At 39.0% G+C, this 18,403-nt stretch overlaps 1 long non-coding RNA gene across 1 annotated transcript in view; it reads left to right on the top strand.

Moving 5' to 3' along the window:
- The window catches only part of LOC132652225 (uncharacterized), a 96,169-nt gene extending 78,000 nt beyond the window's left edge, over window positions 1–18,169 (top strand). The window contains exons 3-5 of the long non-coding RNA XR_009589704.1: window positions 3,021–3,165; window positions 11,390–11,689; window positions 17,097–18,169. This is a non-coding gene — a long non-coding RNA (uncharacterized LOC132652225). The remainder of the gene's footprint in view (window positions 1–3,020; window positions 3,166–11,389; window positions 11,690–17,096) is intronic.
- Window positions 18,170–18,403: the final 234 nt, after the last annotated feature.

Genomic DNA, 18,403 nt, shown 5'->3' with positions numbered 1-18,403 from the left:
AATTTCCTCTCTGCATTCTTTATTTCTGTAAACTACTTTATTCCTCTGCCCTTGAATTGGGACTGTTTGCAGAACACGTTTTGACAAAAAACAAAACACAAAAACAAAACAGACAACCAAAACAAACAAACAGTAAAAGAGGTTGTGGTTTTGGGAACTTCTAATCAAGATCTTAGCAGTGCTGGAAACTTTGTTTCTAGACTCTTGAAACATTCCTTGGATCCAAAGTTCTATGCTTAAGAAAGCACGTGGTTCCTTGTCAGCACCAAGGTCAGAAAACATCTGTAGAACCTCACTCAGTCTGTGGCCAGCAGCAACTCTGCCCATATCACAAGATCTTGCAGATTTGCTAGTCATTCCAGCACCTCACTGATGCTATAAAAAAAAAAAAAAAAAAAACTGAATTACAGAATTCTAATTCATGGTAAATGATTACTTTTGAAATAACTTTTATTTTTTATATTAATCACAGGTTATTTACTTTGTATCCCAGCCGTAGCTCCCTCCCTCTTTCCCTCTCAATCCCACCCTCCCTCCCTCAGCTCCTCCCTGCCCCTTTCCAAGTCCACTGATAGAAGAGGTCCTCCTCCCCTTCCATCTGACCCTAGCTTATCAGGTATCTTCAGGAATGGCTGCAAAGTCCTCCTCTATGGCCTAGCAAGGCTGCTCCTCCTTCTGGTGGGGGGGGGGGGGGTCAAAGAGTCAGCCATTGAGTTCATGTCAGAAATAGTCCCTGTTCCCCTTACTAGGTTACCCACTTGGATACTGAGCTACCATGCGCTACATCTGAGCAAGGGTTTTTGATTGGTCTTTGATTGGAGTACCAGTCTCATAAAAGACCCCTGTGCCCTGAAATAGTTGGTCCTTGTGGAGCTCCTGTCCTCTCCAGGTCATACTAACACCCCCTTCTTTCATATGATTCCCTGCACTCTGCCGAAGGTTTGGTTATGAGTCTCAGCATCTGCTTTGATACACTGCTAGGTAGAGTCTTTCAGAGGCCCTCTGCAGTGGGCTCCTGTTCTGTTTCTTGTTTTCTCCTACTTCCAATGTCCTTTTATCTGGTATATTTTATGTGAATTTCATAAAATCTTAAAAATAAAATTTTGCAAATTTCAGAATTTTAAAACATTTTCACAGAATCCCCCAAATAGTGAATAATTAGTTTTTAGCTACTACAGTTTTATTAAGCATGAGGAAATAAAATAGGTACTATGTCATTATTTTAGTTTTTTATTTTTTATGTACATAGATGTTTTGCCTGCACAGATGCCTCTGTGAGGGTGTCAGATTCCTTGGAAGTGGAGTTATAGTTTGTTGGCACTAGGAACTGATCCCTTGTCTTTTGAAAGAGTAGCCAGTGCTCTTAAGAGCCCAACATATTGCAATTTTTTTCATTTTTATTTTTTCCAGACAGGGTTTCTCTGTGTATCCCTGGCTGTTTTAAAGATCTGTAGACCAGGCTTTAGAACTTTCAGAGATCTGTCTGCCTCTGTCTCCTGAGTGCTGGGATTGGACCTCCACAAGGAGAGCAACAAAACCAAAATATCTGGGCACAGGGGTCTTTTCTGAGACTGATATTCCAGCCAAGGTCCATTCATGGATATAACCTAGAACCCCTGCTCTAATGTAGCCCATGAAGGGAGGGGTCTACAGCTGGGATACAAAGCAAATAAAATCTAATTAATTAAAAAAAAAACTAAAAATTTAATTAAAAAAAAAAAGCTTTTGCCACCACTGCCCAGCACTATAAAATTTTGTTTGGGTTTTTTTGTTTGGTTTGAGTCTACAATGTAGTAAATGGCATAGCCCAAAATCAAAGAATAGAAAATATAAAATTGAAAAAACTTAAGTATTATTAAAATAATTGAAAATATTTTTCAATCATACCAGCAAGTGAAAGAGATTATATTGCCTACATCTGAGAGGTTATTTGGTTATCTTTTATAGGAGGTTATTGTACAACATTCTGCTATGAGATGAACCCATATCAATTCTTTTATACTTGCCTTTATAGACTTTTTAGATTGTCTTTATTATAAACCACAATAACATTATATGAATAAGTTAGGATTCCTGTCTCATTGAAAAATTAATAAGAATAAAATTATTGATATATCTAAGCTTTTTGTATATAGATTTTTAAATTGCTCTTCATGGAAGTTTTTAACCATCTATATTGTTACCTGCAAAGTGAGGACATCCTATTTTCTCACTTGACATATTTCTATGACAAAAAAATTAATATATAAAATGATTACCCATGATTTTAATCTAAAATGAGAGTAAGCTTCATCATTTTTTTAGCCTCCTTGTTCAACTTGACATCCAGGAAATATAAATTGCCTGAGTGTATTCAGATATGAATGGATTGTCTGAAATATATGCCACTCAAATTGCTTCTCAAGGGGAGCACAAATCCCAAGGCTGCATTGTGTGCACAGTCTATCCGCATCTTCTTGTCGATACGGAGAAGGCATTCAGAGAGTGTAGGGCTCTGAACTCCCCTTGCCGCATGCTTAGAAATGTCTGCTTCCAGCTGTAACATACCTTTGTCCTTTGATCTGCAGAATTCCTGAACTGATTTTGGCATTAGCTGTACCTTTATGTCCTGTGCCTATCAGAACACTGGCATGGGAATTTTGGAAAAAAAATTAAAAGAGTGTAATATGCACAGTGAGTTGCTAATGTGTATTTCATCATAAAGCTCTGATACATCCTTTGTGGGCCGGGAGGGCCCTAAACAAATAAGGAGAAAGCAAGCATTTAGGTAATTGCTTATGCAAAGCATTTACATGTTTTCATTTCCCCTGGGATTCTCTGCTGGTCACCTTAGCAACAATGGAGAGAAGCCTTGAGCATGTTTGTTTGTTTGTTTGATTGATTGCATTTTTTTTTTAAAGTAAGATTTCTTTTCAGTTTTTGAAGCTTCTTTTTGAATCTGGGAATCCCCAGTTTCACTACGTTCTATGTTCGTGGGTTTCTGCCATTCAGGTGACAGTTGCAACCTTTCTCTGACACAGAAAGAACAAAGCAGAAACTGAAAATCAACTTTGCAAAGATGTCAGAATGTGACGGTGGAGGAGTAGGCCATGAGGGGAAATTCTAGAGTGACCATGAAATTCCCACAAAATCTATGTCAGGTCTTCACAAGCTGCTGTCTTCAAGGTAAGAGAAACACACAAAAACCATTTAGGACAAACAAATGTAACTGCTTTTTAAGCAGTATGAAATGAACTACTGGTAAGCGCAGAATAAGCTGGTGGGTCCCCTAAACATGTGCAAGATCCTCCTGCCTCTGCCTCCTTCAGCAAATCCTACCGGTGTGAAAAAAACAAAAAAACCAAAAAACAAACAAACAAAAAACATGTGCAGGATCAGGTGACAAACTCAGGATAGACCAGAAGCTTCTAACAATGTCCTGGTGGATCAGCTGTGTTGATACCTTTCCATGAAAGGCTCCCATGGATCTCTTAGGAAATCCCTGTGCACTGTAGAGGCACAGAAGCTAAAGTGTTCTTAACAAGAGTCCACAGTAGGGGGCAAATGACCTGAATCAACCCCAACACCCCATGAAGGCTCAGGGAACATTGATGGTCCTGTTGTATGACTGAAGAATCTGTTTTCAATTAAAATAAATAAATAAATAAATAAATAAATAAATAAAAGCACTGGAATACTAGGTTTGGGACTTCAGCCAGGACATAAGAGAAATGGAAATGCCCAGAGAACTGAGTGTGCCGCACTGCCTAAAGCCAAACTTGAAACATGTGCAACATGGAACCCATGCAGGTGGGCTGCAACCCAAAGGGCTGACCCTGCCCCACATAATGCTGTGACTCCTCTAGGACTGTTCAGATAACAGGACAGATCACAAAATTCCCTTTTAATGACTGTAAACCAAAAGCCTAACTTGTTTTAGCTAACACTGAGACAAGGTGCCTAACAAAAACAAAGCAGGAAATACATGCCTGAAATCATGTTCGTGTCCTCCAAATAGGTCTCCCCAACAAGATCTCCTCATCGTATTGCTAAGCTAAGGTTGAGAGAAAATGTTCTCTCAACCTAGTTATCAGAGTTCCTACAGACAACTTACAAATCTGATCTTTAATGATTTCTACCACATACGGGCAAGGAAATAGAAGTCAATGTTCACATCAGTGAGTTCAGACATTGAAATCATTACATACTAAATATAAAGTATCTTAGGATTATAAAGCAGAAAAATTTCATGATAGCTTAGGGAAAAGACTGTCAAAATATATAAAGCACACTTTTTTAAAAAGGAAGAATCTTTAGACATAAATACATAATAAAAGGCTCTACCCAGCAGGGTATCAAAATAGATGCTGAGACTCATAGCCCAACTTTGGGCAGAGTACAGGGGATCTTATGGAAGAAGAGGAGATAGAAGGACCTGGAAAGGGGAGGAGCTCTTCAAGGAAACTAACAGAGCCAAAAAAATCTGGGCCCAGGGGACCCTGCAGAGACTGATGAATCAACCAAGGACCATTCATGGAGAGGACCTAGACCCCCTGCTCAGATGTAATCCATGGACAGCTCAGTCTCCATGTGGGTTCCCTATTAAGGGGAGCAGGGGCAATCCTGGCATGAACTCCGTTGCTGGCTCTTTGATCATCTCCCCTGGCAGGGTGGCCTTACTAAGCCACAGAGAGAGAAGATCCCTACAGTCTTGATGAGACCTGATAAGCTAGGGTCAGATAATTGGGGAGGAGGACCTCCCCTATCAGTGGACTAGGAGAGGGGAATAGGAAGAGTAGAGGGAGGGAGGGTGGAACCAGGAGGAGATGAAGGAGGGAGCTATAGCCAGGATACAAAGTGAATAAATTGTAATAAATAATAATAATAATAATAAAAGTCAGAGAAATACATATTAAATGAAATAAAATACTTGGGACGTGGAGAGAGTGGATAGCCTTGATTTGTTCTTGATTTTAGTGAAATGGCTACGAGTTTTTCTCCATTTAATTTGATGTTTGCTATAGGCTTGCTATAAATTGCCTTCATTCTGTTTACATATATCCTTGGTATCCCCCATCTCTCCAAGACTTTTATCATAAAGGGGTGTTGAATTTTGTTAAAGGCTTTCTTACAAATCAAATAAGATGATTATGTGATTTATTTCTTTCATTTTGCTTATATGATGGGTTACATTGACAGATTTTCATATGTTGATCCATCTCTGTATCTCTGAGATGAAGTCTACTTGATCATGACATGTGATCTTTTTTATATGTCCTTGTATTCAGGTAATGAGTATTTTATTGAGTATTTTTGCACCAATGTTCATGGAAGAAATTGGTTTGTAATTCTCATTCCTTGCTGGATCTTTGTGTGGTTTAGGAGGCTGTCTGCTCAGTCCACTTCTGTTCAATACTGTACTTGAAGTTCTGGCAGAGCAATAAGACAACTAAAAAGAACAAGGGGATACAAATAGAAAGGAAGAATTTAAAATATCACTATTTGCAGATCATAGGATAGTACACATAACTGACCCTAAAAATTCTACCAGGGGAACTCCTATAGCTGATAAACACCTTCCGCAAAGTGACTAAAAAACCAGTAGCCTTTCTATTTGAAAATCACAAACTAACTGAGAAAGAAACTGTAGAAACACCCTTCACAATAGCCATAAATAAGATAAAATATCTTGGGGTAACTATAACCAAGCAAGTGAAAGGCCTGGATGACAAGAACTTCAAGTCTCTGAAGAAACTGAAGATGGAAAGATATCCTAGGCTCTGGATTGGTAGAATTAGGATAATATAAATGGACATCCTGCCAAAAGCAATCTACAGATTCGATACAGTCCCCATCAAAATTCCAAAACAATTCTTTTTTTTTTTTTTTTCCAACAAAAAATCTTTATAGGCATAAAAAAGCAGTATCCAAAATCCTCCTCGAGCCTTTGAGGATATACACATGGATACATACCAAAAGATGTATGCACATCAATGAAAATTAAATGCTTAAAAAAAAGAAAGAAAAAGGCTTTACCTCCTTTTGCTCCTTCTTAAAGTCTTTGAGAAATGGTGGCATAACAAATGCTGATGCAAGCCTAGAAAGAGGAAGTCCTGGCCAGAGCTGTCCTTGACCAGAGATGATTCAACAGAGCATTAGGAGGGGAATCCCAGGGAGGCCCAGAGTGGGCTACCCAGACTGCAGTGAAAGAAAAGGGCATCCATTGTGACGAGGAACATAGCCTGTGGCTGGAAAAGAAACTAAAAAACCACCAGACACAGCTGCTGTCCTAAGATGGATGACTTTCCGAAAGCTACTAAGGAGTGTGACTGTGGGCAGAAAACACAAAAAATAAAGCAGAAACAAGAAAGGTTGTGTTGAAAGGTCATTGTGGTTTCACTTGTCTGTCAGGTGAGAACTGGATCCCTACAAACTATAATGATAAAAGAGAGAACCAGACCGCCCAGACGTCATCCCTTCAAGTGGCTCACTTCAAGACTCCATTTTTTTTTTTTTTTAGTTCTCATTTTTTTGTTGTTTTTTATTTCAATTTAATTTTTCTTCCAATTTTTAAAAAATTTTTTTAATATTAGTTACAGTTTGTTAACTTAGTATCCCTGCTGTATCCCGCTCCCTCATTCCCTCCCAATCCCACCCTCCCTCCCTCATCTCCTCCCTGCCCCTTTCCAACTCTACTGATAAGGGAGACCCTCCTCCCCTTACATCTGATACTGGTTTATCAGGTATCTTCAGGACTGCCTGCAAACTCCTCCTCTGTGGTCTAGCAAAGCTGCTCCTCCCTCTCAGGGGGTGGGGCGGGGAGTCAAAGAGCCTGCCATTGAGTTCATGTCAGAAACTGTCCCTGTTCCCTTTATTAGGGTACCACTTGGATACTGAGCTACCATGGGCTACATCCCAGCAGAGGTTCTGGGTTATATCCACACATCTGAAAGACTCTACCTAGCAGTGTATCAAAGCAGAGTGCAGGGAATCATAAAAAAAGGAGGGTGGGAGGTGGAAGTTAATATGACCTGGAGAGGACAGGAGCTCCACAAGGACCAAATATATCTGGGCACAGGGGTCTTCTATGAGACTGCTTCTTCAAACATACAGCCTCATTTAATTCTCATGATTATCTCAAAGCAGTAAAACAATTTATTCATCGTGATAGAGCTGAAAAGTGGTCACAACTGGCACAGATGTGTTTGTTATCAAAACTGCATCATTCCCACTCTGCTGAGCTGCCTCTTAGGCATGTTTCCACTCACTGGTTAGATGAAAAGTAGGTTTCCAATACCACCAAATATACTGAGTACTGGGGAGAGCTGCCTAACTTTTAAAATACATTTAAATTATTTTTTTAATTTATTTATTTTTATATTAATCACAGGTTATTTACTTTGTATCCCAGCCATAGCCCCCTTCCTCCTTCCCTCCCAATCCCACCCCCCCCATCCTCATCTCCCTGCACCTTTCCAAGTCCATTAATAGTGGAGGACCTCCTCCCCTTCCATCTGACCCTTATCAAGTCTCTTCAGGCCTGGCTACAGTGTCCTCTTCTGTGGCCTAGCAAGGCTGCTCCTTGCTTGCGCTTGCGGGGCAGTAACTTTCAGCCCAAACAGTTGACAGAGGTGAAAATGCACCAGGGTGGCTGATGGTGGAGGTGAAAGTGGGAGTGCCGCTATTTTTCTTAAGCAACTTTAGAGTCAGAGGAATGTCTTCTGAAGTAATAAAGTGAGTTATATATTTAGCTATAAAATTTTCCGCTGCCAAACTTAAAAATTTAATGAAATTAGTTTTTATAATATATTTTAATTAACACAATGCATGAAAACACCGACACTTCTTCATATGCAAACATTACCAAAGTACTGAAGAAGATACTTTGCATTCTTTTTAATGATGTCTGATAACTAACAAATGGTTTTCAGTTGTGGCTCGTTTCCTTCCTATGAGCTGGTGAGATGGCTCATTGTTTAAAAGCATCCTTCACTCTTGCAGAAAACCTGTACTTGGTTCTCGGTACTGACACAGTCAGTTCACAAAAATCTGTGACTCCAGTTCCAAAGGATCTGACACTCTGTTCTGACCTCTAGATAGCACGCATGTGACACACATCCATACATGCAGACAAAACTCTCACATTTAAAATAAGTAAGTATAGTAAGTATGATTAAATCAATTCCTAGGGGTTTGTAGGCTATAGATACTCAAATGGATCGGAGAGTTGCAAGATTAGCAAAGTGCCCCATCAAGGTTGTGTGAGTAACAAATAAGGCTGGAGAAGAGGAGATGCTCTAGTGAAGGTGCCTACAAGTGAGAAAATGAGCTCCAATGGTACATTTGTGAGGCATAACCACTTCTGCTTTGTCATAGGCCCCAAATCTGAGGCAGAGATATCTGTATTCATGTTTCCCTAAGAAAAGTCACAACACACAGCAATTGGTGAGTTCATTCCTTAGTGTTTCAGGGATGACAAAATTTAGAGAATTATAGAAAGAATTTTTCCAGTTTTTAAATCATTGTACATCTGTTTACTTCATTTTGAAGGTAAAAGCCTCCCAGTTTCAATCCTTGCCAGGAACTTCTTCACATGCTTTTCACTACAGGATAGATGGGTCACAGAATCGTAATGGGTCTGTACTGAGGTACTCAGTATACTATTTTTCTGCCAGATTTTTTAAATTTAGAGCGACAGTCAAAGAACTGCATTCCTAGGTGTCTTTTCTTTCCATAGGTATTTTCACCCAAATGTCTCTGTAGCTTTCACACTGTACACCCCATACAAAGAGAGATGCTGTCAAGTCTGTAGACTCAAGATACAGGCTGTAGTTGGGCTATGACCAAGGAAGATAAGGATAATTCTGCTTGTTTGCACAAAGACCATCAATATTTCATTTATGAGTTTGGTGCTGACTGTTGTTACTCTGCTCTGGTTTTCAAGAGAGCATACTTGATGAGTCATATTTTCTTTTTAAAGACCACAACTTTTTGTTCATTCATTTATTCACATATCTTTTCAGATCTTTGGTGCTTGTTAGGCAGAATCTATGACTGTAATGAACACATCCCAAGAACTTTGGATTTCTTTAATCTGAACTCACCATTTGAGTAGCTACACAGTACCTTTGTGCACATGTACACACACAAACACACACACACACACACACACACACACACTCACACAGCACTCTTTCTTTACCCCAAAGAAGTTTTAAATTGTATATAGTTTGGTTTTATTCATCAGTATTTCAAGAAAGTAGCAAATGAAAGCTCCAATATTTCATCACAAATTAAAACATACTTAAAGTTATTAAATAACCTCAGTGAGCTTACATGAAATGTGTTTATGCTGTACATCAGTTAAATTCCAAATAAAGAAACAGAAGTATCTAATAAAAGGAAACATGGAATATATTTGTGATTAAAATGTTTTGTATGCTCAAATTGACAGATTTCTGTGTTTTTATACCTTATAAATTTCACCAAGACTGTAGAATTCGCGTCTCAGTCTCTGTCACTAGTTTTTGTTTTAAATTGTTGAATACTCTGAATTAACTCCATCTCTGAAAGTTTCCATCAGAATAATGTACCTCCATACATTCATAGCTTGGAAAGAATAACTATCACATATTCCAGCCCATTAACACATTTCTGAGACAGGAGAAATTTTTATAGTTGGTTTTTCACTTTAATAAAATGTATGCCTCAAATAAATGAGCTATCTCATTGAGTAAAATGTTTTCTGATCCAAAATACTAAAATCCACACTGATTTATTAATAATCGTGATCTACAAAGGTTTGCTTAATATAATAGCATCATTAGCAAATGCTGTTGGGAAAGCTGGAGCCATGAATGTAGGAGAAAAAACAGTCATCCTCTCTTATGCTGTACACAAGTCAGTGAGACAAAGATCTCAGCATAGACTTTCTTCTGAAACTTTCAGAAGAAAGAATAAGGAACACACTACAGGCTATGCTATAAAGCCAGGTAGAGACTTGTTGGCTGGACTTCAGCTGCCAGAAAACAGGATCAACAACCGCAGGTGGACCCCATGAAATTTGAAAGCTTCTGCCCCACAGACAAAACTGATGAAAGAGCACTGTGTAAAAAGCTTCCTTAGAGGTGGAAACATTCTATCTTGCAAGAAACACCTTAAACAAAAAGGTAAAGGACTCAAAATGGCTTCAGGAATGTTCTGAAACTCACTAGATTCAGTAGGTCCTGCCTTGCCGCAGTGAGCAATAAAAGCTTAGAGTCCCCCTCAACTGGAAGAAAGCTGAGATCCAAAAGAAAAGCCAACCGGACCAGAAGCCTAAAAGAAGCTGAAACCAGTCCAGCTGGTCAGACCAACTGAGGTACCCAGAAAGGATACTCTCCAACCTGTTGAGGTGCTGTAGGCTGTGCAGTGTGCTCCAGGTGCCAGCTGTGTGGGGCATCACCCATGCTGGGATGGGCACTAGTGGCACCACTAGTTTTCACTCATTTTTGTTCCTAAAAGTTACACCTCACCCATATTCCTGTAAGTAATACCAATAAAACTCATTGGATCACCAAATTGGACTTTGGAGTATGTCTTTCATGGGTTCCCTATCTGTTGTGTTTCCCCAGGAAACATTTTGTCACAAAATGTTTTTTTTTCCAGCTACACATCTAACAGAGAATTGGTGTTTAGTGTCTTGAATGTATAAAGAACTCAAAATACTAAACACCAAGAAAATGAACAGTTCAACTAAAAAGTTGGTGGTGGAACTGTACAGAGTTCTCCGAAGTGCCAAGGGAAATGATACTATATTTTATAGCTATTTCCTTCCTGAGAGAAGGAAGGAGAAAGGGGGAAAAATGAAGGCTCATAATATTTGAAGCAGTCAGAAAATTACAAGATTCTCAAGGTCCCTTCTCAACTTTAAATAATCAATAATCAAACACTAAGGTGTAGGGCCTGGCTGGTGGAGCCCACTGCAAATTCTGCAGAAAGCCCCAGGGACGCAGCTTTGGTGAGCTGTGTAGTGTTGGGTGGCCTTTTCAGTTGGCTGCTGAATCTGAGTTATGATGCTTCCAAACTTAACCCTTCATCCATCTCCTGTTAATCATATCAATGGTCTGGTTCACCAAGGAAGACTTGTTTGAATCTCTTGTTTGGTCTCTCATCAGTGCCTTATCTGAGATGAGCATACATTTGTTCCCTTCTTCCCCTGGAAGTCACACAACTGTTATGTACTCTTTAGTTCATACAGTTATCCAGTGGCAAAAGGATCCCACTGCACAAAACATACTCTGCCTTGATTCACTGTTCTTCCATCTGGAACCTTTTCCAAAGATAACGAACTACTATTCAGGTTTCTATTATTTACATCATTTTATCACTACATTATTTTAAAGACCCATTGTGTTTGCTTTTATTCTAGGTCTCTGGGCTACTCAGTCTCTGGATCTTGGTCACCTAAGCAGACATGGGTTCCATTTCATGGAACCAGAATGGTAGCCAGATTTCTGCTCCTGGAACCCAATAGCTGAGCAAACAACTTCAGATGATGGCTTAACTGTGGCTCTGCTCATGGTGTCAGAGACTGAAGTCTATACGTAGCTTCTGCCCAGCTCAAGATTTAGTCTGAAGGACATGGCACAGTGAACAGCATCTTCACACTAGACCCTTCCATTAATGCTGTCAAATTATTTCTCCATGAGCAGACCAACGAGTGGATCAGGTCAGAGTCCTCATGACCCCATTGCTTTTTACTCAGATGTGTTTGAAGGGTTCTTCGTGTGATACGCTTCATATATAAGCGTAATAAGCGTTCTACAATGCTGGGCAACTAAAATTTCTCACATACCAACCGAAAACATTTTGTACATGAACCTGAAGAAAGTAGGCTTGGCTTTTTTTTTTTTAGATAATCACAACTTAGTATTTCAGGTTAAAACAAATAAATTTTGTTGTCAGTTGATTTAGGCTGAAACCTTTGGAAAAATATTCTGCATACACACGATACAAATAGCACCAGAAACCTAGAGAAACTGAGGGAAAAGAAGAGTATTTGAGTGAAACATTATTTACACTAGCCAATTGAAACAATTGTTTTCAACTTTTTGGAGCTAGATAGAACACAATACACTTATTAAATTACCTCTTTGTTGCCTGTGTGGTTTAAATACAAGTGAGTTTCTACAAGGAAATTATTTTTTGTCTGCTTGCAGTCCAGTGTTCTTATGAATGCCCAGAAAAAAAAAAAAAGATTGACATGAGCGGAGTCCCGGACAACAACCACACAAAGATCAACAACCTTACCACATTTCATATGCAGCCTTGCTTTCACACAGTATTCGGTCTAGAATCTCTGCAAGGCCAACAACCAGTGATTTGCTAAAATTCCCTCATGTATAAATGCCAAAGGCTCCGTGTGAGCAGGGGGCACAGTGGGCTTTGTTCAAGAGCTGAGCCTTCCAGGCCTTTTGCCTTTAGCTACTGTTTAATACCAGCTGTTTGTTCTTTCTGCTCCTCGTGCTTCTCTACCTCCTCCAGGTCTGTTTTAAAGTCTACCCCACAGAACCCTATCCAATCCTTCGGAGTTGCCTTGGCAACTCTCAAAGATCGGATGGCTCACAGCTTTCCAGTCTAATTCCATCACATCCTTTAATTAATTAGTTAAGCGAAGCCTTTGATGAGCAGCTAGATATTCCTTAGAACTACAATCATGAATTGGAGTGCCCACGTTTGCTTAGAGAGCCCCACCCTTCCTAGTTGTATTCGCAGACAGTCTTCTACCAAGGTCCTTCATTCCAAAAGCAGAATGAAGGGTCACATTGTTATCACAATCCGTTTTCATGCTTCTCTCCATTCTCTGTCAGCACTGCCTTGAAGATTTACTTTGGTAAAGTGTCTACTGGCTGCCCTGACCGTTTGGTACCTTCTGAAGCTTGGCAGCATTCATTGGTTGGCAGTAATGATTGGTGTTGGCACATTTGCTTTTCAGGTCCTCTAGGAGAATCAAAATGTTTATGTCTTGAAGCAAAATACTGCACTGCAACAGATCCTTCCAAAGCACAGACACAGGCCAGGCTTGTTTGTGAGTTCAGAGGAGAAACTCACCTCTAACCTACTTTTTCCCCCCAGGGGGTGCTTCTATAGTACAGAGTGCTAGCAAGGTCAAAGTGAGTCCTTCCTCTAACCTGACTCAGGACCAGGCCAGATGGAATTACCTGATTCCTCATATTTGAGAAAATAGACATTACTTTGAAAGATTGGTGCCAAATTTTTGTCAGAAGAATTTGTCAGTTTATTGAGTTCTAGCTATAGAATATATGTACTGTCATAAGATTCAGGGCAGCTAAGAACTTTTTTAACTTGCATAAAATTGTCAGTTAATTAAACATTTAGCACTATTGACTTGACTGAATGCAAAAAACTTGACTGGCTAAACTCTCATCTAGAAGGAAATTGAGTTAAACTTATATTCAGTATTTTCTCCTGAATCAAGCCAAGGTTTTTCATTCTACATTGACAGTAAATACTAAGGTAAGAAAACAAACATGTAACTAATAGGAATAAATCTCGCCAACAATTTGCTGAGTGACAAGAGTCTTTGAGTATGAATTCAACCTGAATAGCATTATGATAATAAATCCAAGATGGCCACTGCCTGACCAAGAGGCTCTGTGAATACACATATCATAAAATAAATTCCACTACCAACCTAATCAACGGGCATATAGGAAAACTGAAGTCACAGTTTATGATAATAGTTCCTAACGCTGGGAACAATTTATATACAAATAAACTACTCACTCTCTTATAGCTCTCTGCCTTCTAAATCTATGTATATATTCAGAACACAGCTAAGTAAAGGTGATCAAAACGAATTCTCCTGCCTTTATCTAGTGTAGAGAAGATGGTCAAGCCTTGCCTCTTTGTCAGCGACAGTGTCCACTGTGGCAAATCTTACAATTCTACTTCTTGCCATTTTTTTTTCCTGTTTGCTTGTTTGTTAGAGATAGGGAATGATGGATGCCTGGCATGGCATAAGTGTACAGATCAGAGGACAGCTTTCAGGAGTTGGTTCTTTTCTTCCACTTTGTGGGTCCTGGGGATTGAACTCAGTGGGTCCTCAGGATTGTCAACAAATGCCTTTACCCTCTGAACCATCTCACAAGGCCTGCATCTTGTCATTTTTGAATTGAGCCCTTCATCCTTTCCTTCAGTTATAAAAATTTTTGGATATATTTTTTATGTACTACAATTTATTCAATTTGTATCCTGGCTGTGGCCCCTCCCTCATCTCCTCCCAATCCCACCCTCCCTCCTTCTTCGCCCCCTATGCCCCTCCTGTAGTCCACTGATAGGGGAGGTCCTCCTCCTGTTCTAGGTGACCTAGTCTATCGGGTCTCATCAGGACTGGCTGCATTATCTTCCTCTGTGGACTGGCAAGGCTGCATCCCCCAGGGGGCAGTAATCAGAGAGCCAGCCATGGAGTTCATGCCAGAGAGTCCCTGCTCCCTTTACTAGGGACCCCACTTAGAGATTGAGTCTATGAGCTGCATCTGAGCCAGGGTTTTAGGTCCTCTCCATGCATTGCCCATGGTTGGAGTATCATTCTCTTCAGGGCCCTCAGGGCTCAGTTTTTTGTTTGTTTTGTTTTTTGGGTTTTTGTTTGTTTGATTTGTTTTTTGTTTGTTTGTTGTTTTTTTTTGCTTGTTTTTATTTTTGTTTTTTGGCTCTGTTGGTCTCCTTTTGGAGTTCCTATCCTCTCCAGGTGTTTCTATCTTCCCCTTCCTTCATAAAATTTCATGCATTCTGCCCAAAGTTTGTCTATGTGTCTCAGCCTCTGTTTTGATACCTTGACCAGCAAAGTCTTTCTGAGGTCATCCATTGTAGGCTCCTGTCCTGTTCCCTGCTTCCAAAAGACACACCTGATATATACTCACTCATACATGGTTATTATACTTTAGGATACTATAGGATAAATATACTAAAATCTACACTCCTAAAGAAGCTACCCAACAAGGACAACCCTAGGGAAGATGGTCAGTACTCACAAAAATTTAAAGACAACTAAACAACGATGGATTTAGTGAGAAGATGTCATCATGCAGAATTTATTAGCTTATTCTTAAAGCCATAAGCTCATGCAATGAAAGAGTTTGTAGGCACAAATGGTAATGCCAGCATTCAAGAGGCTAAGGCAGGGAGATCATTGCCTAGGTAATGATCTTCTTACCCCATCTTCCACAAAAGCAAAACCAAAACAAATCCATATTCCTGTGAACAATTGTGTTTGGTTTTAATGACTCCTGAGGATCAAACCCAGGGCTTCATGCATGCCAGGTAAAGGCCATACCACTGAACTGCAACCTCATTCCCGTGTTATTTTACTGTGTCCTGAAGTGAAAGGTGGTCATATATCCAAAACTGATAAAACAAAAAATAAGTATACACTGAACTGAAAGAAAACATTACAAAAGGATGTGAGGTTCATCTGTCAGCTCAAAACCCACACTTCAGTCTACTGACTTAATAGTTCCAAGCATCACAAAGAAGTGCTATTGGAATTTACAAAACAGTCAACTGTCCCTGTAGGACACTAGAGATTATTTCAACAACTGTAGCAGCCATTGTGTCATGAAGTTGCTTCACTTTAAGGGAATTTGCTTGTATTTTTAGAGACTTATAATTATTCCCCATCCTCCTATTATGTAATAGTCATTACAAGAATAGATTTTTCTGTGGCAATAACACAATGTTTACTAAGTTTCTTTATCAGTCTGCCATATAGAATTATTTTTAAAGTCCAGTCTCTTGTTAGCTTGTACTTATTCGTAACACCAATTTGCTTCCTAATGCATATTTGTCTGTGCCTAACTCAAGTCACTACTTCATAATTTGATCTTGTTAAGTTTTCTGAGAAGGTAGAGATTAGCAGGCTCTTCCCCCTCGTAAAACATAGCATAACATAGTAACATAGCTAGTGTTATTTTTAAGGGCAAGCAAGGGTCCCTCCTTGCTAGTTCAGTTTTCTGCTTGGAGAAAAATAGTTGTTTCCTTCTCTCTTTATTTTATAAGTAAAGTCGTTTGTATTTACTGAAAACACTATCTAATTTAGTCCAGAACAGCTTGGTGAGAAATTATTCAAAAGACTTTGCAATTTTTTTCTGCTGTTAAGAGATATGAATCTGTATCTCAGTATGAACTATTTTTGTCTTTCTCACTTATGTTCTCAATATCCTTGTGAAAGAAAGCTTCTAACCAAAATAAATTTATTTGCCACAGATTACTCCTGTGAAAGAATTTATGTTATTAGGTATTGAACGACTAGTGTTTTCTTGTATCAAACTTTATAAAAACAACCTTAAGGAGGCTCTAAGTCTGTTAATGAGATCATCTTTCCTTTCTCATTTGGAATAAGCCTGAGTTTTGTCATCTTTGGATCATTGACCTAGTTACTCAGGCCTAGAGCCAAGGTCCCTGCTTGTTCTTTACGTCTCTGACTCTGCATCAAAGCCCTTAGGAAGACCTTTCAGCTGTGCCTCCAAAGATACTGAATGTGGTCACTTCTCGCCTTTGGTTTTATGGCAGCATCCCTTCCAGGAGCACACACTTCCGTATGCTTTCCTCCACGGAGGTCTTTGCTACATACCCCAAAACCTCCAAAACCTAATTCAGACCTTGTCATCTTCTTTAGATGGACCAGTGGATTCTTTCAAGCCCAGAAAATACTGCAGGTTTTTGAGCATGGTCTTTATGACCAGATCCTAGCAGCCTGTCTCGTCCGGTTTCACTGAGTCCTCAGCTCAATGCATTTGGCCACAATGGACACCATAGTCTTCCTCTCCCTTCTCAGAATCTGAAGCCTCAGGGCTCCACGGCGCTGCTTGTCTTCCTGCAGCAAACTGTGATCACCATTCCATTCAGGACACAAATCCCACTCCTGTGAGCAGGAGGCAGATGTTTCAGCCCCTTGCCTCTTACTGTGTCAAACTTTTCACATAGCACTTATTTTTATGGGTAATAAAGGGTTGTTGTTGTTGTTGTTGTTTTTCTTTTTGTTTTTCTCACTCAAATAGAAATTCTCTGCACCAATGTGCCTTACTCATTTCATTTTATCTTCTGGCTTCATACAGATGTGCTACAGAGTATGCATTCTATGAGCAGCTACTGACTGAATAAATAGATGAGAAGCACTGATCATTCCAAGATGGACTCCACTTTAAGAAGCAAGCTCATTAATCTTTTCTGTTCACTGGTGTCTTCCTTATTTACATAATCTTTCTTGCAAGAAAAAATAAAGTCTTTCCAATTCCCACGGTAATATAGTTTGGTGTGGGTAACAGAAGCAAGATGCTGGCCTGGCCAGGTTTAGAATCCCCTATGTAATCCATGTGTTACAAAATAATATGAAATTATGATTTAACCTGAAAGCAAGTCACATAATTTCATGTATAATAAGTTAAATTTCTTTGCTTAAATAAGTCCACCTCTTAATAATACCCAGTTGTAAGTAAAAAAAAAAAATCTGAAAACATCTTCCTTTTATTTTGCAATTTATATTTTGATAATTTAAAATTCAGCAATTGTGTCCTAACTAACATAGCTATTCCATGCCAATCCAGACACTGATGATTGTCATTCACAACTAATTCAGATAATATTTTCCTTGTTATAGATACAGCATTTGTCTATAACTCCTAGAGAAAGTGGCAGACAGACCATGATAGGCAGCATACACCTAAAATTCTAGAAAATACTACTCAAAAATTCTAAGCAGACTGAGGCTTACTTTTCCTTTCCTTGAAATGATCGATTTGTCATGTGAACGTAAAGCAATTTAATGAAGTTTTCAACACAATTAAGAGAATTGGGGTGACTTGCTTACTAGCATAAACATGGTTACTTTAACCCCAATCTCTACTTCACTAAGAATTTGATTGTACTAATAACAGTGGCAATAAATGAAGAAACGGTAGTTTTCTTTGTGAGATATCTTAGTTGAACGCTTTGGATACTATCGGCAAGCAGACATACTATATTTGGGAGTAGCTCTAGCATTTTCTTCTATCTTAGTCATATTTCTCACCCCAGTACGTTAAGGACCATGTATATCCCAGTGACTTGAATATTTTATTTGTACCAGAGCGTTCTGCATTAAAACATAACTTATAATTTCTCCAAGTGATCTACTGTTGGAATATTAAAATGTACGCTGATGATGACAATCATTATAAAATTCTTTAGTCAATAAACTTAAGAAAAACTAAAAAAAGTTTAGCTGTTCTGTCATAATATTTGCCAGAAAATTGATTATGCTAAAATAAATTGTAAAACTCCAAGGCAAATTAACTACCAGCTTCCTAAATGACCTGAACTAAGCCATCATCATATATATATATATATATATATATATATATATATATATACAAGGTTTTTGGGA

This window comes from Meriones unguiculatus, chromosome 2, assembly GCF_030254825.1.
Source record: "Meriones unguiculatus strain TT.TT164.6M chromosome 2, Bangor_MerUng_6.1, whole genome shotgun sequence".
NCBI lineage: Eukaryota > Metazoa > Chordata > Mammalia > Rodentia > Muridae > Meriones > Meriones unguiculatus.
This window is presented reverse-complemented; position numbering and strand designations above follow the sequence as displayed.